General features: G+C 41.7%; 1 protein-coding gene across 4 annotated transcripts in view; it reads left to right on the top strand.

The window, feature by feature from the left end:
- Nucleotides 1-23,030, top strand: part of sh2d3ca (SH2 domain containing 3Ca) — a 53,719-nt gene that overhangs the window by 16,167 nt on the left and 14,522 nt on the right. The gene's annotated exons all lie outside the window — the stretch shown is intronic.

The raw sequence follows: 23,030 nt of genomic DNA, 5'->3' as shown, positions 1-23,030 counted from the left end.
CATTAATGAATAGACTGTTTAGTTCATGTTGGCTTTTGCTTCATGAGTGTTCATTAGTGGTCTGTAACCACAGCAGGAAATACCGCCTCCTCTACAGAAAAGTTTAACCGTTGAATCTTCTCTTTTTAAAACGCAAAATGAACACAGATACGTCGATGAGAAAAAAAAGATACGAGCAACCACAGATGAGGAAAATGAGGATCGTCTCGTAATGTGATGGCACTTTTCAAGGTCTTATGTACATTCGACAGTGAGCAGTCGGTCTTCGTAGCCACGTGTCGCACAGGAGAAATAAGCAGCTATAAAGACCCAAGAGACTTTGACAAAGGCTTTATAGACAGTTGTGATTTTAATATCCGAGTCATGTTTTAAAACCATAATTGCGGCCAAAAAGGGGTCAAATAGTACAACAGTTATTTAATGTAATTTATGAATGAATTAATAGGACTACATTGTTCCGCAATTGACATGCAGAAATGATGTTGAATCAGTGACAGTGGTCTGTGACCTCAGCTCATCAGTTGTATCAGTGGAGAGATTACACTTGATCCCCCGGTCTAGACTGCTAACTATGAACACACACACACACACACACACACACACACACACACACACTCTCTCATACAGACATGCAGCTTACCCATTGTGTCGGCATTATACCCAGTGCTTCCAGCGCGTCTCTGTAACTGGGGCAATGTAGCTGCCTGCTGGACTCCTACAGCAGTAACCCCCCCCCCCCCCATCAGCCCCCAGTAAGAGTACACACACACACACACACACACACACACACACACACACACACACACACACACACACACACACACACAAATATACATAAATGAAAATGGGCATAAAAGTACTCTGAATGATCCCCTCCTACACTTTGATTGTTTTTGAAGTTAATCCTGTTTTTTCCCCGGGCCACTTTCCCTCTCCTGCCCCCTCTCCGTCTCTCCGTCTCTCCGTCTGTGTGTCTCTCCCACTCGACTCTGTAGCCTTGGTCCCTGCTGACCCTATCAGCATGTGGCAGCCGTCATGCCAGCCAGCAGCCTGTCCCTCTGTCCGTTAGCGTTCCTGCAGCCCGGCTGTATCTGGGACGTTGCTGTCGACCTCCAACCTTGCAACATGGCACCTCTCTCTGACATCCAGTCCCGTGCACGGCAAACCAGGTTTCTGCTTGTGCGAACTGACAAGTCAGTTATTCGCTGCCTCATTGTGCTATTGGGGGGGGGGGGGGAATTCAAATACAACATCAAATTATATACTAAAGAATAATAATAATATTGTCCCCTAAATCTGCTTTTAGTCCCCTGGAAGGCCTGCCACATGCTGTGGAATAATACGAGGCTACAATAACACAATGCAAAGGAATGTAAGGCACTTTATTTATATTGATTTTTATGGAGCAGTTTTTGTGGAGTAAATGAAACAAATTTTTACATGGACTCTCCTGTATGTCTCTCTGTACCCATAAGTTGCTTTGTTGCCAGCTTCAAGGAGACAATGATTTCAGTAGCTTACAGAAGCTCAAGCTGTCTTTTGGTTATACAACATAAAAAATAAACTTGAGGTAAATGCAAATAAGTTGCTGATTATGCACCAGAATCTGAATAAGAATTTATTTTTCATCAGATGTTTACCTGGGTGTTTATGAAACTTATTTATTCAACCAAAGTTGCCCTTTATTAAAAATGAACCCTGATAAACTGCCACATTTCTTTTTTTAAAATAAAAACTAGAAATATTGATTCTAGTCACATATACAGTGGAAGAAATCATTGGAGTCCATGTATTACTTTCTGCAGGTGGACTTTCAAGAAGTCCTGTTACAAATAGATCATACCCTACGTATTAAACTGGCCAGCCTTTATTGCATTGATGTCCCCTCTGCATGTCTCGTCTATGTATCATCCCTACCTCTATTCCCCAGAACGGGTCACAATTTAATAACAGACAGTGGTTTGGCTTTGTGTCTAATCAAAGTCCTCTATATGATGTTCATATCTCTACATAGCCCACAGTCTGTACTTTAGTGTTATTCAAGTTTAAAAATGTCTCTTTCAATATTATAAAAGACATTGTCCTTCATGGTAAGGAAGAGCTTGGTTGGTTTTGGTCCACTCAGTGTGTCACAGCAGGTTAATTAGCAATCAGTTTGTCAGTCAGATCCTGGGGGGGGTCCTTGTGGTTTTGTATTAGCTTTACCCATCACCCCACTCTCTGTCTACTTATTGCTAAACTAGCTGTAGAAGATATGGCCCTGCTAATGCCTTGTGTGTGTGTGTGTATATGTGTGTATATATATATATATATGTGTGTGTGTGTGTGTGTGTGTGTGTGTGTGTGCCAGAAAGGGAGCCCAAACCAATTGGTATGTTTTAGCATTGAAATATTCACCATGTAATCCTCTCCTCTCCACTCCTCCTATCTCTCTCTCCCTCTCGCCCGCCCCCCCCCCCCCCCCCCCCCCAAAAAAAAAAAAAAAAAAGCTTTTCACCACAAATCCTCTTTTGGCGTGCCTGCCTGTCACACCCTGCAGGCTCATAGTGTGAAGGGCAGCTGTGTGTGTGTGTGTGTGTGTGTGTGTGTGTCTGCTCCCATTGCCTGGTTCCAGAGTCCATATCCTCATTAGAGAACCGAGATGTTTTTGGCACTAATGAGGCGCAATACTGCCCGTGTGTGTGAGTTGGTACATGTCAGCTGTGTGTGTGCGTGTTCATGTGCGTACGACTGTGTGTGCGCGATGCTCCAGTCCACTTAGTTACTGGTTTATAGAGGACATCTTGAACCATTATTGTTTGGGCATTAGCTGAAAGGAAAGCTTAGTTTAAGCCGGTGTAATTGATTAACAACTCTACAGATCAACTAGTTTTATACAAGTTACTTTTCTGATTGGAATAGAGTTCCTTCGAGTGATCTTAAAGTAACACTGAAAAACTCTTCATACCTAAACGACCACATCAACTTTTTGTCGTTGCTTCCCTCAATGACCCAGTTGAACATTTAAAAAAAAAAAGTATCCTCACAAAAACAGTTAATATGAGCGTTTCAAGAGCTGCTACCTCTGATTGTTGGTTTGGTTTAAAGAAGCCAACTGTTGGTAGGAGACACAAAGAGATACAAAGTGCCTGATATCAAATTATATGTTTTATATGCTTCACTATCCACTCTGATGTCCTCACATACAGGTTTATCACCTATAACAGCCCCCCTGTCTTTGCTTCGTAGAGAGAACAGTCAACTACTAGAGGTTGCTCGTTATGAAAGCATAAACGGAGGTTCAAAGACTCCTACAGTGAGTCAAGGACTTACCTCTATATAGAAAATGTTTTCACAGTGAGGTTTGGCAGAACGGGCTGCGCTGAATGAGGGAACTGCCGGAGATATTCGAGCAGCAGCGAGTAATCTGCTTTGAGAACCAATCCCCAAGTACATTAACACTCTGTTTTAGTTACATCAACAGTACCTATAAACATATCGCATAAGGAGAAGCTTATGCGTTAGCATCCTTCTACATCGAGTCAGTAGAGAGCCGGTGTGACCGGGACACTCGACGTCCGACCCCCAGATAGCTCCCTGCAGAGTTGGCTCTATTAAAATAATTTTTCACTGTGATTGTGTGTGGGGGTAAACTGCTTTTTGGGCCAGTATGCATCACACAATGAGCATGTAGTTGTAGTACCACTGTTTGACCACTATGTCAAACTGCGCACATCTCAGGACTGTTCCTGGCAACTTGGACTGTGTTGTGCCTCAAAACTTTCACCTGCTGCCCGACAGCAAAAGATGAAAAAGTCTGTACTCGAAGGCTTTTACTGTGAAGCAGCTACAGGAAGTAGTTTTAGTTTCAACTGTTCCTCAAAAGTCCACTAATATCTCATTCTTCAGCAGTGCTTTTTGTCTCTGATATGTTGCGCTCTGGCTCTCTTTAAGTATTTATCTTGACTTAGGAGTTCCGAGGAAGCACTGAGAAGTCAAGTGGTCATTTCAGCTGCAGGTCACTGTTCGGCAGGTTCCTCTCAAAGGTAGAAAGAGCGCTTTTATTTCTCATGATGAAATGTGGATTAACAGTGTTGACTTATGGTTCATTAAGCCTCAAATACGGGTAACTTCTTTGCAAGGTTAATTGGAAACATGAAAAGCTCATCTCTGAATGCGATGAGTCTTTAGACCTAAAGGTAGTCAAGTGTAGGTATTGGTGAAAGAGTCTAATGAATAGTGTAATATAGATTAGTCGACTCGGCGGTATGTGTTAGCAGAAATGTGTCTCAAGGCACTCTGAATGAAAGCTCGAGCACATAACGTGCTCACTATTCAAACAAGTGCAAATGCAAAACCCAAATGGTCTCTCCATATCATGACTTTTAGCTGCAGGCAAGGATCACGGAGCTGGAAAGCTACGTGCTTCATGTCAACATCCGATCTCTCCTGACATGATGGAGGAAAGCTTTAAAATAGAGCAACATCAGAACATAAACCTATGGTGAACGCTGCTGTGCTTCTTATCGCAGTGTGCACTCTTTAAACAGACACGAGGAGAGATTATACTAAAGAATACCTGACTGCAGGTTGAAATAAAGTCATCTTCAACTCTGCATCATTAATTGCTTCCTCTTTTTTTTTTTTTTTAACAAATACAGAGTAGGACTTAAAGCAACTATGGTGAATATTTACACAGAACGTTTTCATCTTCCAGGGCCTTTGCTTCTATAAATTGTATGATCAGTGTCTATTTACAGACTTCTTTTTCTTCAGTAATTAATTTTGATTGTTTGCATATTGAGAGCTGAGTAAAGCAATGCCAAATAATAGTAACCATTGCCTGAAAAGCTGGCTAATGTTGAAGGCTGATTGTTCTTGAATATGACGAATAATTATAATAATAGTATCTTTATTTATATAGCCCTTATTAAAGCGCAGTTTACATGCTTCCAAAACACAATAAGTAACCGTTAATAAAACAAACAATTACTCAATAAAACGGTGAAAACAGTGCGTTAGCTTCGTTTAACAACTGAGCAAAAAGGCCCAGTCACCTTTTAAGTTTAGTCTGAGTATGTATTTTGGAGCTAACCGCCTACGAGCCTTAGAAGTGATCAATAAAATCTATTCTAAAACATACGGGGAGCCAATGGAGGAATGCATGCAAAACAATCACGGGCTCTTCTTTAAATCAAGAGAAATTATCCTGATTTGTGATGGCGTTTTAACTGTGAACATAGAGAAGTAATATCACCCTGAACATAATGAGTTCGCTCAGTTTATGTATCGCAGCCACTTTGTTCACTATCGATCAGGAATGATAATAACACTCTCTCGTCATCTCCGAGTCGTCTGTAGCTGCTACATTCATTCACGAGTTCTAATGCCGAGTTTCAGGATGAATGAAGTAAACTGTCTGGTTTTTTTTTTGTTTTTTTTTTACCAGCAAACTTTCAGAACTGACACGGAGTGCCGAACACTTTGTGTGCGAATGAGTCCTCTGAAGTCTCTCCACCAGTCTCTCGCTGAGGAAAGTCTCACATGCGGGCGGATCCGCATACGCGCCACGCTTGCAGATGCTGGGAAAGACACAGCTGAGAGGGAGTGTGGCATAGTACAGGGATTTAGAGCAGGAGGTTCGGCAATTGTTTGCGCTCTTTATCTTTGACCTCTCCTGACCTCTGAGAATGCGGAGGCTATTGGATCTCGGGCTGCTGCGGCTTTAAAGGCTCAGTTCTCCCAAATGGGACAAATAGCCGTTCTAGCACGGGGAGTTGTGCTCTCGTGCTTTTAATGCCCGTTGTTGGATACAAAAAAGTAGGGCCTTCTGGTTTGAAACGATATACAAAGAGCGCAATCCGAAAGGTAGCATATTGAGTTTTCTTCAAATCATATGGTGATGGTATGATTTTATTTCCGTTTTCCAAATTGATGATTTAGAGAAAGCTGTAATTGTTTTTGAATTACATGCAGGTTTTTGTTTTTTTTCCAAAGTTTCGACTCGTGTAATAAGACTCGAACACAGGTCACTGCTTTGAACATCAGCAGATATGATAATGTCATGTATGCAAGTCAATATAAGAATTTTTCTGCCCTATTCGAACATTGTATTTTCAAATGACTCTTTTATCAATTTAAGCTGAATGTTCAGTGCATTGCATGTCTTCTCAGGGATTTTTTTTTTTTTTCCTAAGGTCAGGGTTTCCAGCTCTCACTGCCTGTGTTGCTTCTTGCTCTAATTTCAAATAAATCCCGCTGGGGGAAAGTGTGTTTGAGTTACGGAAAGGCCCCAGACCTCTGTGGAGTTTTTAATGCATCATTTTCCTTTATGAAAAGACCCGGGGCTGTTAAAGCGTCTCTGGGTGATTTGCAGAGCAGCTGAGAATGGCAGTGAACACACTCGCTCTCGCTCGCTTTATCTCTCTCGCGTTCCCACACACACTTACACAGGCGCAGATTCAGTCATGTATGTGTACATGCCTGAACAGGCATGCATGGTTCCACAGATTTGGGCTGTTTTTGGATTGTTTTGTTGAATTATTTTTCTCTCTAAGCTACTCTAATATTAGCATTTCATTTACATTTGTCCTTGTTAAACAGCTTAAATGATTAAGTGATCATCAAAAATGCCATTGACTGATTGTTTTGGCACTGCTGCAGCCACACAAGTTAAACATAGACAAGGACAGGATTTTTCTGCTAAATGTGCTGATAGCATCTTTTAGTTATTAATGAAGGAGATTGGGTTGTTAATGTGAAGCAGATACAGATACTGATAAGAGATTGAACGGATTCCATCGACAGGAATTTGATAGATTTGTTGAACACAATTAAATTCAAATTAGATGAGATCAAATTAACACCTCTCCCGATAAAATGGAATCCATGCAGTGTGGACGCACAGATCATGTGGCGGAATACATAACTCATGCGTGCATACAGTGACTGGGTTTTATTGAAAGTGATTAGCTGAAGGAGGTTGTTGATGGACCAGTGGCAGTTATTATGTTTCCGGAACGTAAGAAGGGTCCACATATAAGAGAGTAATGGACAAGGCCCAGGCAAAGAACATCCTGCAGCAAGGCAATTATTTTCCGTATCAGGACATCTAGAAGTGTGTTATTATCTTTGGTTAAGAGGCTCGCTGTGTGTGCGCACTATCTGGTTTTATATACAGCATTTTAAGAGTCAGGGCTGGTTTGCATCTTTTCTTCACATAAAGTCTTGGTTATACTAGCAATTACAAACCTGTAAATGACATCATACTCAAAAAAAGAAAAGATGCTCGGGTGAGGAGTGGAAGGTGTTGGTGGTAAAAGGCGCAGAGAGATTCATGGAAGGAGGAAAGAGAGAAGGAGACTGAATGTGCAGCATGTTGTAACAGGCTACCACAGGCTAATTTCTCATGAGGATCTCTTGGAGGATGTGTCTAGTGTCTCTCATGGGACTGTTTACACTTACACCTTCACACTCCTCACGCAAACGCACTTCCACACCGAGTCCCCTTTTTCTGGTTCCTTTTTTTTTTTTTCCATTCTTTGAAAGCAGTTCCAAAGCAAGCTGCACTCGAAAGGTGTGCACGTGCGAGCATCAATGAAACGCTGTGTGTGTGTGTGTGTGTGTGTGTGTGTTGTGTGTAGTTTTATTGCAAAGTGAGTCCCAGCTAGCAGTAAAAGCTCCATCTGCATCACCATGACAACAGCCCAGTAACAACAGGGAGACAACACCCATCTCAACCCTCCCAACCCCCATCAGCTGAGTGTGTGTGTGTGTGCACTTTTTGGTTACATACATATTTGATAGTGTGTACTGTGGTGAACTGTATGCGTGTTAGACGGACGGATCGTCCATTAGGGAGCATCCCAGCAGGTAATGTCTGCGTCTCAGAATGATGGACACGGCCCTAATAGCTCTGCCTGTATGCCTCGGTGGGGAGTGGTCACACCCACAAACACATGCAAACACAGACACGCACACATGCACGCACGCACGCACATGTGCGCGCTTCATTGCTGCCTCTGTATGAATGGAATTGATACCTCAGCAGCGCTCTCCTACTGTCTGCCTCAGCCAGCCAATTGTGCAGCTCGCCGCTCAACCTCCAAGAAGGGATGACATCATTCCTGGCCAATGGCATCACAGCTCTAGGGCGTGCTTCTTTCTGCTGGTCTGCATGGCCAGGGGTGATGGGGAAAGGGTGTGTGTGTGTGCTTTTAATAGGAAGCTAAAAACTGATTGATATGCATCCGCGGTCCACCTATGGGATCAAACATTTCCATCTCATTGTGTACAGTAACCTCTCTGTTTGTGTCTTCTCTTCTCTCTCTTTCTCTTGCATATATGTCTCTCTGTAACTCCTGCCTCTTTTTCTCTACTTCCATGTTTTCCCTTTCTATGTCAGTGTGTCTTTTCCTTTTCTTTCTTCAACCTCTCGCACCTCTTCTTTTTTTTTTTTTGGGTCTATCTTTGACACATCTTCCACTGCGTCATCATCACCTCTCTGTGCATGTTTGTGTGTCAAGTTACAAGGCCAGTCAATAGGTCATCGTTTGTATTGTGACTTGGCAAATTTTATGCGTGTGTAAATCGGTACACTGACACAGCAGGGAGCAGGATGTCACCATGTCAAAGCTGAAAATGAACACGTTTCTGATAAACTCCTGATATTTTCTGATATACATGTAAAGTGAGTGTTTGGCGGGCACTGTTTGTCTCTCTTTATTCTAGAAAAGTGCTTGCAAATCGTTTTTAGGTAGAACCAAGATCAACTTTAGATCATGCAAATATCTATATCAGCTAGCTTTCCCTGCTTTGTCTTTGTGCCAAGCTAACCATCTCCCACAGTAACACTACAAGTTGTCATTTTTAGCACTGTATTTTTCTATATGCTGAGCTAACCAGGCTCCAGCTTTATTTTTAACGTGACTAACACGAGAGTGCTATCAATCGTCTCCTTCGCTTCTCCGCAAGAAAGCAAATAAGTTCCGTACTCTGCAAAATGTTCAACTATTCACATCAGAGGGAACATGTAAGATTCGGGTTTTTGGGGATTTCCATCACCAAACGCAACATGGAAAGTCCAGCTGCTTCACGAGCAGTGGCCTGATAAAAGTAAAGCGGCCACACTGACTTTGTACCATGACATGGAGCACATTTTGGTCACAGTATGCCACTTCTTCCAACTGTGAAAAAGTGAGTGGCTCTCCATCCTACAGTGGATATAGAGGGAGTTCCCTTTTCAGGGATGTAAATCCTGATTTTATCCTGTTTTAATGATTTTAAAGCTTAAAGTTGAGCCTAATTCCTCAAACTTGTAGGTGTCTAGACATTTTTAAACACAGGCATCATGACCAACATACACTCGAATTAAATTGGTTAATAATGATTAAAAAAAACATTAAAAGCTGTAGTTATGTTTGTCAGACAAATGTCCATGTTTCTTGGCTTTGTTTCAGCTCGCAAAGCTCATTAATCCTTTGCTGTCAGTCATTGATTAATTAATTAGATGCTGTGTCACCATATGTGTGGGTTTCCTTGGTAACAAGGCTACTGCTATTGTTGACATATAACAAGTAATATTCAACATAAACCAACGTGCCAAAACTTCATGACTGGCCGCAAATGAAGCAACTAATTTTGATTATGTCACAACAACGGTGCATATCAATAACAGTATATATATTATGAATGACGAACAGCTTCAGGTCTGGTTCCTCATAGACCCAGTGGTGACTGAAAAAGGCTGCTTTATCATTAATATTGGGGGAATTTGGTGAATTAGTATTAACCAAACAAGGCTGTCCTCCTTTACCAACCCCCATCTGTCATTTGTGCCCCTCTGCTGTCTGTCCTTCAGCTGGTGCGTCCTCCCCTTTTTTTTTTGTCCCTTTCCTGTTAAACTGCAATAGAGAAATGCATTGTGGGTTTGTGGTTTTCCCTTCACACCTGTCACTGTCAAGATAGATGGTCCTAGTATGGATGGTAATGGTTCTGACTTGCGGTGAAATGGCAAATAAGAAACAGAAATGTGTGGGTCTGAGTGTGCACCAGTGTGTAGGTTGCAATATGTGTTTAAATTCATGCATGGATGTCTGCACCTAGATGAATAACTGTGTCTGTGTGTGTGTGTGTGTGTGTGTTAACAGAGGAAGGTTAGTATTGATGAGTCCTGAGACCTTCCATCCATCAGTGGGATGACCTTTTACCCCAAAACGCCAGCAAATTAGCCATTAATGGTAAAGCCCAGAGAAGCGAGGATGACAGCGAGTGGCACAGCCCTTAGGGGAAATTGTGTTTGTGTGTGTGTGTGTGTGTGTGAGAGAGATAGAGAGATAGAGTGTTTTTGGCTTTATCTTATTGAAAACAATTAGAGGCTGAAGCTTAGCAAAGTTATTTTTTTATTGTGAGTGGACCCTGATTTACTTGATCATAATTAACATATTTGTCATAATGAAGTCATTTTTCGAAAACACTTTAGTTTGCCGACATTCATGATTGCCCCAGTCTTGTTCCCAGCCAATCACAGGCTCTTCCCTGAGCTGCCAAAATTAAAGATTAGATTTGTATTTCCAGAAGAGTGAATAAACTGCCCAGAGCATCTTTCATCTGTCCCAGCTGGTCCCGGCTGTCATAGACACTAACCATTTCAATTAAAGACAAGGACACGGTATTCTTTACTTGGAGTGAAACTGAGGTGAAATCAAAGAAGACCAATTAAAGCTGCGGGTTTAACAAAACGGTATTGGGATTTCATATAAATCTCATCTCGGAATAATAGCAACTGATAAATAAATGATGAACAAATTAGCTGGTTTTCCAGGAATAGCACAGAGACAACAGCAGGATGTGCTCTCGGTAATGCCAAACACAAGTTTGCAAAAATTAAAAAAGTGAGAGGAACAGTGTCACCTTACCTCTAATGATAATAGTTTGATTAGTTTTAGGCACCAAAAATTGCTTAGGAAAAGCATCATGGTTTGGGTACATTACATTATGCATGTGACGTAGGGTACACACTTTACGCACATTAACTTTCATACGCAAGTCAAAATAACAACGTTGACTTGCGGCGGCTCGGTATGATGATGTTGAAGTCGAGCGTTTTCTTCTTGATGTATTTGCGTCGGCGGTATAATTTTGCCGCTTATGATGGTCAATCCTGACTAGTTAAAGGCTCAAACGTTTGAGGTCAACGTTCAATAGGATGCCACAACTAGCAAAATTAGGAGATCAAATGAAAGTGGTCTATTACCTCTTTGCTCCAAGAAATTTTGGAGAATGTGTATAGCATTGTTTTAAGATCATTATTATATAAATTTAAAAGGAGGAGCATTTGGTTAAATGTTAAAAAAAAAAAAAAGAAGAAATGTACAGCATTTTATTTTCTTCTCTCTTCTCTGCCTCCTAATGCATTACTTTCCCTTGCTCTCTGTGTTTGCCTGATGGAACAAGGTGATGCCTCAGCTGTTGTCAGACATAAAGACACATTTGCACATAAACAACTACACACTGACATCCCGGCTGAGTGGATTGGTGAGCGAAAGTGCACAGAGAGGGGAATGATATGATATGTGGTTGGGAGTTGGCAGGTTGGAGCAGGAGGAGGGATGGAGTGAGACATGGACTCACATTGGAGATGCAGCAAAGAGGACTGTGAAGATGAACTCATAGAAGGGATGAAGGAAAATTTTGAGTGCAAGAATTAAGGAACGGAGGAGGATAAAGACAAAAGATAATGTAGCGAGTTGGCATGATAATAAAGTATTAAAAGATAAATAATTAGAGGTAAGACAGACATGAGCCGTGATGTTTGCTGGAAAGAGGAAATGAGACTGATCTTCCTCAACTTATTTTCTTATCTCTATGCTTTCCAAAAGAAAAAAACAAGCCAAGTTTGGAAAAGGATGAGGGTTCAAATAGAGCACAACATGTCAAGAGACCAACGAGGCGGTGCAGAAAAAGGCAGCAGTGTTCGCCTAAAGCACCAAGTGAAACCTGATGAGAAGTGGTGGAAAAATCTAACAGTGAAGTAAAGGAAAGCCGTGTGATGAGTCAGACGTGTGTGTACATTCGAGCTGTCTAAAAATTGCACCGCAGTGAAGGAGAAGTTAAGTATGAGAGGCACAGGAGAAGCAGGCCCAAATGCAGCGGTGGAACAGCCAATCCTCCATTCTCTATGATTACATTGAGCTATGGCGAGCCAGGAAAGACGGACAGAATTGGCTCCGCTGGGCCAGCCGGGGTTAACAAACATCTTGAGTTCTGGTGCAGACGGGTTTTATTTTGAGAGTGTATCAAGTCTTTTTTTGCCTAAATATAATTGGTCAAAGTTGATGGTGAAGTCACCGTGGACTGGAGTATACTTTTGCATCACTGCGGCATCACTCAATGCACGACTTATAGGTCTTAAAAATGTATACTTGTGTAAATTTCTACCTTTTGTTGATTAGTTCAGGACATTTTCTTATGCAGAAGCACAATGTCACAATGGTGAAGTAGTTGTTATCCATTATGTCATGGATCAGATTCCATGTTCATTTATGTCAGACTGTTGCTCAACCCTTGAATCTGCGCGAGTTCCTGTGCGGGGTGATGGTACAGTAAACAAAGCTGAGAGCTGGAAACATGACGAATAAATGTTGTACTTGTCCCAAATCCTCTCAGCCATGTTGGCAGAAGCACAGGTCACCACGTACTGTAATGTGTGTAAATTTAAAACATGAGTCATTGTAACAGAACAGCAAAACACAGTGTGACTGAGTGGGCAGCTGAAGTGTTTGTTTACTCTGGTGTTGCTCCATGAATTTGTGTTCATCTATTGTTGTGGTTTTACTATCGGAGCTTAAGGACTGTCGAATTTTGCAGTGAAGTGGATTTGAAGGATTTTGCTGTGTTTTATCTCTTCGTCTCAATATACTGCCCTTAAATGAAATCAGGATTTTCTCCAGTCAGTGGTGAACTACTCAACCAGTCACTCTCCCGTTGGGACAACTGGTGACTGAAGTATTATCGGAGTAATACTATAAGAATAGATCGCACACGTGTGCGCCCAGTCATACATACGATGGGATAGATACCACGATAACTGCCCCCAACCAGCCATGTTTTCCTCTTCGGTACACCCCACTGCACATGACGGAGCAAGGCACACATGGGGCACATTAACCTCTCCCTGTCACACACACAGCCAGACATTTTTCCTCAGGGAAACACCAGCTGGGGCATGCAGAGTATGGGGTTACCATAGCAACAGCATCCATAGGCGTGGCATTGCTGAGTCGACTGTAAGTGAGTGGGGTGTGAACATTTGTGCTTCCCTTGTTTTGCGTTTGTTGGTGTTGACGCTTTCTTAATTCTACATAAAGAGACCGTTTTGTGGACATCTGCAAACGCACAAATAACCGTTTACTTGCCTTGTCTCTCCCTTTGCACAATTTCTATGCAATAGTTGTGCAAACTTGCATGATTTTCTAGTGTTTCTATAAATGTAGTATTCATTTATTATTTGTGGGATCTACAAGAAACCCTACAGCACTACTTTACACGTGACATTGTGGCATTGCGGCTTCCTGTGTAATATCTATTTCTGTCCACTAAAGGTCCAGACTTTGTGTCCGGGTTAGGTAACTCATGTCAGCCAGGCAGTAAAAATGCAGTCATTGCGCTTTTTTAATGCATTCAAAAAGTATTTCTCGAGCAAATACTCTCTCCAACAGTCCCATTTCTTCCGCTATTTACAAATAAGACATTATTTACTTAAATATTTAGTATTTCTCTCTAACTTTAAACGTCCATGATAAAATAATCAACATTCGAGTAAAAAAAAAAAAAAAAAAAACAAGTGTGGTTTGACCAGCCAAAACACCCATCCACTGTTATCAATTAGCATTACACATTTGGATGCTGTAAAGAAGTATGTTACATCACCGTCTTTGCAATCGTAACACACCTGCAAGAAGAAGCGGAGAGAGAAAATGTGTTTAAGTGCCTTTAAGCTAACCAGCTCAATCATGTTGCTCTAGTCACCGGGTGGGCTTGTATGTAAATTATATAAATTTGTATTTAATTTGTCGGTATATCCATTTATAGCAATGCAATGTGTTTGGCTACACTGCTTTGTCATTAGTTGAGGTATTAAACTAATCTGAATCGAGTCGGCTCCAACCGAGCTATCTCATTTCATCCAGAGAAACATCTAATTAAATCTGTATAATCTTTAATCGGCATCTGTATTGTACTCATCGGTGCGCTGTTTCTTTCATAACGAAACATGTCACCGGCGTCTTCAGCAAAATGGAACGCTGTCATCTCCATCTCTACCCGTGTGTGCGGGTGTTTTGAGTGTATCTGCGTCTTGCTTCGTGTACATGCTATTTTTGTGTTGTGTATATTTGTTGGTGGGGAAAAACGGGGTTGTGTCTGTGGAGACTTTTGGGAAATGGATGTTTACTCCCCTCTGTGTGTGTGCGTGTGCGTGTGTGTGTGGGGCGCCTATAGGCCTGTTTAGCAGAGAAGCCGCGGGTTGGGAGGCGAGGGAGAGAAGTGCAGTCGTACTTAACAGTCAAACATCATTAAAATCTTCTCTGTGTGTTCGTGTGTGTTTGCGTGTATCCCCATGTCATGTGTATTTTTAGCTGTGCGTGTATGTGTTAGGGTTTTCCTGTCTGCTTGAGTTTCGTTGGGGGTATAAAAAAAAAAAAAAAAAACGTGCATGTTTTTCTTTCTGTCTTTCTCTTTTGGGTTCCTGTGATGCGAGGTTACTTTTCTCTGTTTTCCTTCTCACTGCAGACAGCGCTGTCACGTGCAAACACTCACCAGATTTAACAAAATAACAAGATGAATTAGACCAAATAGATGGAACTCGATTCACCAGAGTGTCTGTATTGTAGATGCATAATAATAATTATACACCACCAAAGTACACTCACGCATGCAGTCACACGGAGGACATTCGGCCCTTTAGGCAGCTGATTGTCAGCGTCTATATTTTACCACAGTGACACACACATACACACACACACACTCTCACTCACTCACACACTCACTCGTGTTTCACCCTCAGCCATGATGTTCTAATCAAAGTGCTGATAGATGTTGTTGACCAGGTTGATTAGAGGCAGGGAGGAGGAAATAGAGAGAGGAAGCGCTTTGAGCCAGAAACACAAAGCAGGAGAAGTGAAGTGCAGAAGAAAAGACGCTGAAATATGAATGGCACAGTCAGATGGGGACACAGAGGGAAAGACTGGTTTGGTCTACAGGGATAAAGGCAGATACATTGATTTATTAAAGAAAAACTTGTGATTTTCTCAACGTACGTTTTACTTTCACAGCTGTGGGCTTCATTCATATCGGTTTTGACAAGGTTTCACTCACCACCTTTATTGATGATAACCAGGGACACACTGGGAGGTCGGAGCTTTACAGCCGAGTTCAAAAGATCAAGCATAACAAATGGTCAGACATTGATAGTTCAACTATATTACCTTTACCAGGGGAGGGAGCTTTGAAAGTTTCTACGAAGTGGCAACCAACACTGACGTCACCCACTGGTTTGTGAACTACAGTTAAGCCTCAAGTTTTGGCTGCCGTCGGCTTGCTAGTCCAGAGTGGTTTGGAACCAGAAGTGACCATATTTGGGTGAGCTGGGAGGGAATCAGTGGTGGATCTGATTGGAAACCCAAGGACATTGTATCCCGCCCACTTATAGCGTAAACCTGACTGCACCACAAGCCTGTCAATCAAACAGACGTCCCCACCCCCCACAAAAAAAAACACAGCTTTCTGAGGCTTAATATCTAGTTAATTATGAATTAATTAGGTTATTTTTTTTTTTATATGGACTGCCAGAAGACTAATAAGAAGGAGGGACTTTAGCTAACAACACAATGATAACTTGTGGAAAACATCTATTGACTTTGTATTTCATGAGACAAGTTGAATGGGAGTCAAAGGAGCCAGAGGTCTCTTATGAGCCAACTCCGAGTGGCCCTTAGTGGTATTGCACTTTATGGTAATTCCGCATTGGCCTCATTTTTCAGACCTTCTGCGTCCACTATTATACACGGTCTGTGGTTCCAACCTACACTGATTCAGCAGAGCCACTTCTCACGTCAACCTGGTGTGGCCTAATGCGCTGAGATGTAGCAGAAGCTGTGGCTCACACTGTGCAAAAGGTGATCATAACAGACATCTTGGATGATTTCATTTTTGTTACTTCCACTACAGATAGGAGGTGACATGTCTCCCTGGCTTGATTCATTTATTAAAATATCTGAAAACAGAGTCTCTTACTGCCCTGGCACCGGGGTTGATAAAAAATATTGATATGTCAAGGTCGCTTGCAATTGTCACAGTAATTAAGCTTGATGAGCAGAAGAGAGCAACTTGAGGACTTTCTTTTCCCTGGGGTTGTTTCTCAGACTAAAGAGAGGCTACTGCCCTTTCCTCTGATTGGTGGAGGAAGTATGGGCAGCCTGAGGATTTTGCACAATTTTCAACTAAAAAAAGATTGAATTTTGTTATTCTTAGATCATGGTTACAGCACTACATATCTTTTTGTGTGCTGTTATAGCTCTGCTTTTTAGTTGTTTATGATCCCCTTCTTATCACTGTACATCTTGCCTATATCTTTGCTTTGTCTTTGCGTTGATGTCTCTTCTCTGGAAATTAAGGTAAGAGACAGACTGAAAGAGGAAAAAAAGTGAACCGATGACCTGAGAAGTCCTGGGAAAGTAAAAAAAAAAAAAGAAAAGAAAAGAAGAGAGTATGAATGCAGAGCAGTGGGAGAGTGTAGTTTTGAGAAAGAGAGAGGAGCCGTGCAGCGCAGATAGGCACTGTGCTTCCTGCAGTCTCAGTGGGAGTGTAGTTGTATGTCATATCCTGTCCACCAGCTGTCACTCAGTACAGGAGGTCTCTGCTCTGACAGCATGCTGACTGACAGCTCACTGCAGTGCCCTATATGTGTGTATGTGTATATATATTTATTTGGTAAGACACACTGTATATCGGCATCCAGCTGCCTCACGTGGGTGAATTGTGTGTGTGTGTGTGTGTGTGTGTACACACATGTAGGAGAGACTCATTCCTAATGACAGTAGAAGGTCACTCATATTCTTGCACTCTTTCCTTGTCTCTGTACGAGTCGTCACTCTTTGTCTGAAGAGACTTGTTGGTTCGCTGATGCCGTCTGATCATATGAGACATCAGCACTGTTATTTTTATCTCTGTTCTTCCCTTCTTTTTTTTTTTTTTTTTTGAAGAGCTTGGTATATTCCATTTGTGATAAGTGCTTGTGCTTGCAACCAAAATGACAATCAAACTTTAAACAGCTGCGTGAGAATATTAAAGGCACAAAACCTGACGCAGAACCTGAAGTGAAAAGCTATTCCTTTAGTATTAAATCCACTCTGTCAGCCTGAACGGGTTTGGGCCCGACAGGTTTTTTGATCAGTTCTGGTTCTAATCGCTCGCCATTGTTCCCTCCTTAGGTTGCATTTGATTAATGTTCCTGAGTTTTTTTCACATGAGATCATATGAAACAGTCCATTCCGTTATAATGCCTGCATCTGCTCCCGAGAGCCCTGATCAGTGAGAGACATAATTAATAACAGCATTGTTCACCTCATACCAGTTATGGTTCATTCACAAAATGGACAGAGGCAGTGTTACAGGTTGGAGCTCTCTGTTGGACTCTAAACCTGCAGAAACGGCTAATAAATACCCTGTGTGTGTGTGTGTGTGTGTGTGTGTGTGTGTGTGTGTGCGCGCGTGTGCGTGTGCGTGTTCAAATACCCACACGGCCATACTATTTACTATGCCAGAATATTTAGTGAGTACCAATACATAGTATGTGAAATGTAGTATGCCAAAAGTACCAGGATGTCCCACTACATCTGGTTGTATTTTGCGTGCCAGTATGCTTCTTCGGCTGTTCTGACCACAATCCTCTGCACGCCAGAAGATACGTTGCATCGATTGTGCTGCAGAGAGAGTTGGTGGCGCAAATGCAAGGGTGCTAAAAAATTTACTCGTTTCAAATCACGTCCTTTTTGCTTTTGCTTAAAATGTCCCGCTACAGATTGCAACGAATATGAACAAGAGGGTCAAACTTTAAGGCACATTTTTATGATGAAATAGTATATAACACTTTTATACATACTGCTTGCGACAGTGCATACTTTGTAAGGGTAGCTGCAGAACATTCTGAAAGTAAAAAAGAAAATAAGAATACTGTATCTTTTTCTGGCATACTAAATTGTATAACAGTATGGATACTGAATGCACAGCTTATTGTTTCAATAGAGTCCGTTTTTTTGGCCTTTTCGTTTTTCGGAACCGAGCAGACTTTTACTGACACTACGTGAAAGGACTTACAAAATAGTACTTTTGCCTGTTTTTGAACAATTTGTTCTTTCCTTAATATTTTACATAACAGCGTTTTTCTCTTCTCTTTAATTCACCATCCTCACTGACTGCACTATCAATCAAACAGTTTAACTTAGTTTAGCTTTCTTCATCGCGTCATTTCAAAAGCAGTTGAATGAGCTCGCGCTCATTAACATTCCCACCTTTCTCTGAATAAAAATAAAGGGTAAATAAAAGCAGTGTAATGTTCCTGGCACTTCCCTCTAATGCTCATATCATTTCACATGTGACTGGAAGGCGAGTACAGCCATGAGAAGCGGTGTGAATAGAACAGTGGAAATCAGGCTGGAGGGCACTGAGGGATTACAGCAGTCTGGAGAGGGGTGATATCGGCCACGTACGTGCACATAAACCCCAATAATGTGTACATGCCAGTGTGTGTGTGTGTGTGTGTGGGTGTGTGTAACACGAGATAGGAGGATTCAAGGGTCTTTATGCAATAATCCAGGTCTCTATCGCAGCAGAAGAGAAGAGATGTAGGGTTTGCGAGGTTCTTCAGGAATTGGACCCCTGACCTCTCAGTCAGTCTGTCTGTGTGTGGCGCAGGAGGTGGGATCCCTCCCACCCCCACTCCCCCTGCCCAAAACCCCCACCGCCACCACAACTCGGGGTGTTACCATGGCAATGGGGTTAGAGGCTAGCCCACGAGCTGAATAAAAAAAAAAAAGAAGGTGCATTCTGACATGAGCTTAGATCCAAGTGCTGCAGTCTGGTTAGAGTGCATTCATCTCTTTTGTTGTTGTTATACTTGTCAGCAATTATTTTCCATTTCCTTTCTCACCAATGCCTTCGCTCTCGCAGTTGTTTGTTTTCAGTCACATCGCTTTAAATCACTCAAGGCGCTTGGCGTTGCGCGCCTTCTGCAAGAATTAGCAAAGAGACTATTTCAACCACAAACAACCACATACTGATTTGTGCCAAAGTTAACGCTCTCACCCACTGTGTTTGGCATTGTAAATACCTGTGCTTGTATGAGTTTCACTTAACACCTCCAAACCTACACTTCCACATGCAAAGATGGTGCTGTTTTGGTGTTTCAGTGAGAATGTCATCACAGATGAGTAAACAATTTCTTGTGAAAATGACAGAAGAAAACACACACACACACACACACACACACACACAACATGCCAAAAAGGGTGTGTGTGCGTGCGCATAATATATGTATAAATATGTGCATATATTTAGAATTTCCACCCATTATCATCCCTTTCATTTATTTTCCTTTTAGGTGGCAAATATTTTCTGACTTATGTCGACTGATAGTGAAGTCAATTTTCACCCGGAGACGGTGTGATGATGTCATGAGGCAAAACCTTGTAATTGGCCTGCTGCGAGGAGTCTAGGCTGAACTGCATGTTGGTGTAAATTAGGTGACAGATCACACCGTCGTTATCTATAACTCCTTTTCACACATGTAAAAAATACTCCTCGGCTCCACAGGTTATTTCCTGATTCTGCGACACTCATTTAAAATATACCATACACCCCAAAGTTTTATTGAATACAACGAGGCCCTCCTTTATCCTAACGGTGCTCTTTCCTTTTGTTAACCTGGTGTTACTTTCTCTCCAACTCTCACCCTCACCGAAAATAAAGCCCCATCCATTAATAGCGGCGCCCGTGTAGAACTCACACATATGCACACAGGCTTACAGATACATGGATGAATGCACACACATTGTCATTGTGCAAACACACACACACACACACACACACACACACACACCAATCACTTTCCCACTCCTCACCACCCCCATGGGAAGCAAAGTCCTGCATCAGCTGCTAAATTGCCTAAACTCTCTCATCCACTAATGGCCTACCTGTCTTCCTGCATGTCTGCCCCTCCGTTTGCTTTAATGAGCCTCTGTTGTCTGTCTGTCTCTCTGCCTTCCTGAATGTCTGATGTCTTGTCTTTATGTGTGCTATCTGTTTTGTCTCTGTGTTTCTTGACTGTTCCTGCTGCGTGCCTGCTTGTTATCCTCCCGTCTGTCTTCCTGTCGGCTCTTAATTCAACTGGTCTCTGAGTTTTCCGTCTGACACTTTTCACTGCACTGCTTGACTGTCGTGTTGATGAATCCATACTCGCTATACTGTGTATACGACTTTCAAATGAAATGGTTTCATGTTCTTGTACGGTACTATTTAACCAACATGAAATAAAAGTTTAGAAATGAACGTTGTTTACATACTTTTATTTATTTCAGTGTTTTCTTTGCCGCTACTTTTGATTGAGTTACTGTTTATAGAAAAAAGTAGAAGTAGCAAAAGTACAAGTTACAGTTACAGTAAGATTAACAAAACAGAACAAACTGCTACTGAAGCAAAAATACTATTAAAAATTCACTCTGAAGTATTAGAAATATTAATCGACGATTTGAGTTTTTGATGGTCGGGGTTATCTCTGCATGTTTCTGCTTTTCGTACTGTCGTCTAATCTCCCAGCGACAGACAGTTTTACCTGCAAAGATCCAGAGCTTGGTAACAACGTGTTCTTCTTCCCCTAATGTTATTCAATGGCAGCTGGTAAACAGCATTTTAGGTGCATTACCTACAACTTCTGACAGGAGAAATGCATTACAACCAGTTGCTGGTAAAAATGGGAAAATGAGTAAGAAGGTTTTTTACATTTAAATGACTATTTGAATATTCTAAAATCATGTCCCATCCCTAGTTTTTAGAAAAGAAAAGGCAAGATAATACCAAGCATGGACACAAACTGTAGTCACAGTAGTGGTCGTAGTTATGGAAGTGATTATAGTACTACAAGTATATATTATTAGTACTCGTACTTTTGCATTGGTATTTGTGATAGTAGTGTCGTAATTGTAGAACTAACTCATAGTAAAATTGGTTGCCATATTAATAGTTGTTAAAACTAAAGAAGTAATCATGGCCGTTATGATTCTAACAGACACATTTATATAAATGAAACTGCTTATAGGAGACGCCGCCGCTACTAATTGCAGCGATAGAGGGAGCCGTATTACTTATTGTAGTAAGTAGTAGTAGTGCTAACAGTAATTTAAGGATGTAATAACTCGTACATCTAAAACAGTAAATATAAGAGTTAAGATGATTAAAATGAATAGAGGAATTGATGTAAATATTAGTAGCAGTAGTACACAATATTTCCTGCTCCTCTGCTCTTCTTTTCATGCCAACAGACCAACAAACACAATACCATTCTGCAATGTCTGCCACGGACTCGGCACATTGGGTGCATGCTCCTAGTCATTGTAACTATACTAGCAATATCATATTGGTCTTTGTCGATGTCTCCCATTGTACTTATCCCCTTTGAGTCTGCCCCTTTTGTCATCAGGTAACTGATTTCTTCTGAATAGAATTGTCTCCTCTTTATTCTCTTCCTTTCTGAGCTCTTGCATTTCTACTTCACCCCCCCTCCCCTTTCCTTCCCCCTCCCCACGAGGAAAGTGTATCTGCAACTACAGCACTTATACATTGTCTGTTGAAGTCATTTCCAACTGAAACATATAAGGTGTACAAACAGCGCCCAGGAAGGGAACCACTGCAATATTAACATGTGATGATTTAGACAGATGGTTATGAGTGTATCCTTCAGACACATCATTCTTATTTTATGAGAACCTAATAAAGTAGATCCTTTCTGTGTCTTTTTCTGTCCCCGTCAAATTACTTTTTATTTTTTTGTCAATTTTTTGGTCTCTGTCAACGTGCCCCCTCTGATGTCAGCCTATTCCATGAACTGTATCATAAATAGCACCCTGTTGACATTTCAATTTGCCTCATAACCCTTCATATATATATACACACACACACACACACACACACACACACACACACACACACCAAGATCATTGTTGAGCATCAGTTCAGAGACGGGCCTCTCCTGGGTTTCCACGGAGACAAGGAAAAGCAATAACTGCACACTTGACCCCTCTGCTCTTTTATTGGCCTATTCTCTCCTTCACACACACACACACACACACACACACACACACACACACACACACACACACACACACACACACCTCAAATCTAATCTGGGAGATATTCCTCTATTTTCTCTGGAGGATTGGCGAAGAGAGGCAGAAAAGAGGGGGAACAGGAGCAAGGGGTGGAGGAAGTTAATCATTTCATCTCTGTGACCTGGAGATGATAAGATCGAATGTTGTGCTCTTGTAGTCTCTTCGTATCACACACACACACACACACACACACAGTCGTACAATGTACGGCACTCGTTTCGCCTTCTCTCTTTGTCACACAGAAGTCTGACAATCTCACTGAAACGTTCTCATTGTGCGGGATGAAGAGATAAACTTTGGCCATGAGGGAACGAAGTGTAACTGAGAGAAAGTTGGAGAAAAACACTGACCCCGAAAAAAAAGAGAGAGACTGATAGAGGGAAAATATTAGGAGGAGCGACAGGCTAGCCTTAGCGACAAGGCTGTTTACTGTTTATTTTGGTCTCCAGTCTCATTTCTCTTCATATTGGCAGAGTCGAGATGATTTCCTTTCTCTGTTTATTCCTGTGTGGATTCCTCTGTTTTGCGCATATTTGTGTAAGACTTTGTGTGTGTGTGTGTGTGTGTGTGTATTTGTGTGTGCACATCCTCTGTTTTAATCATCTGAGGTCG

Source organism: Embiotoca jacksoni, unplaced genomic scaffold (assembly GCF_022577435.1).
Source record: "Embiotoca jacksoni isolate LCO1_2020_lvr unplaced genomic scaffold, fEmbJac1.0.p SCAF_10, whole genome shotgun sequence".
Lineage (NCBI taxonomy): Eukaryota > Metazoa > Chordata > Actinopteri > Embiotocidae > Embiotoca > Embiotoca jacksoni.
This window is presented reverse-complemented; position numbering and strand designations above follow the sequence as displayed.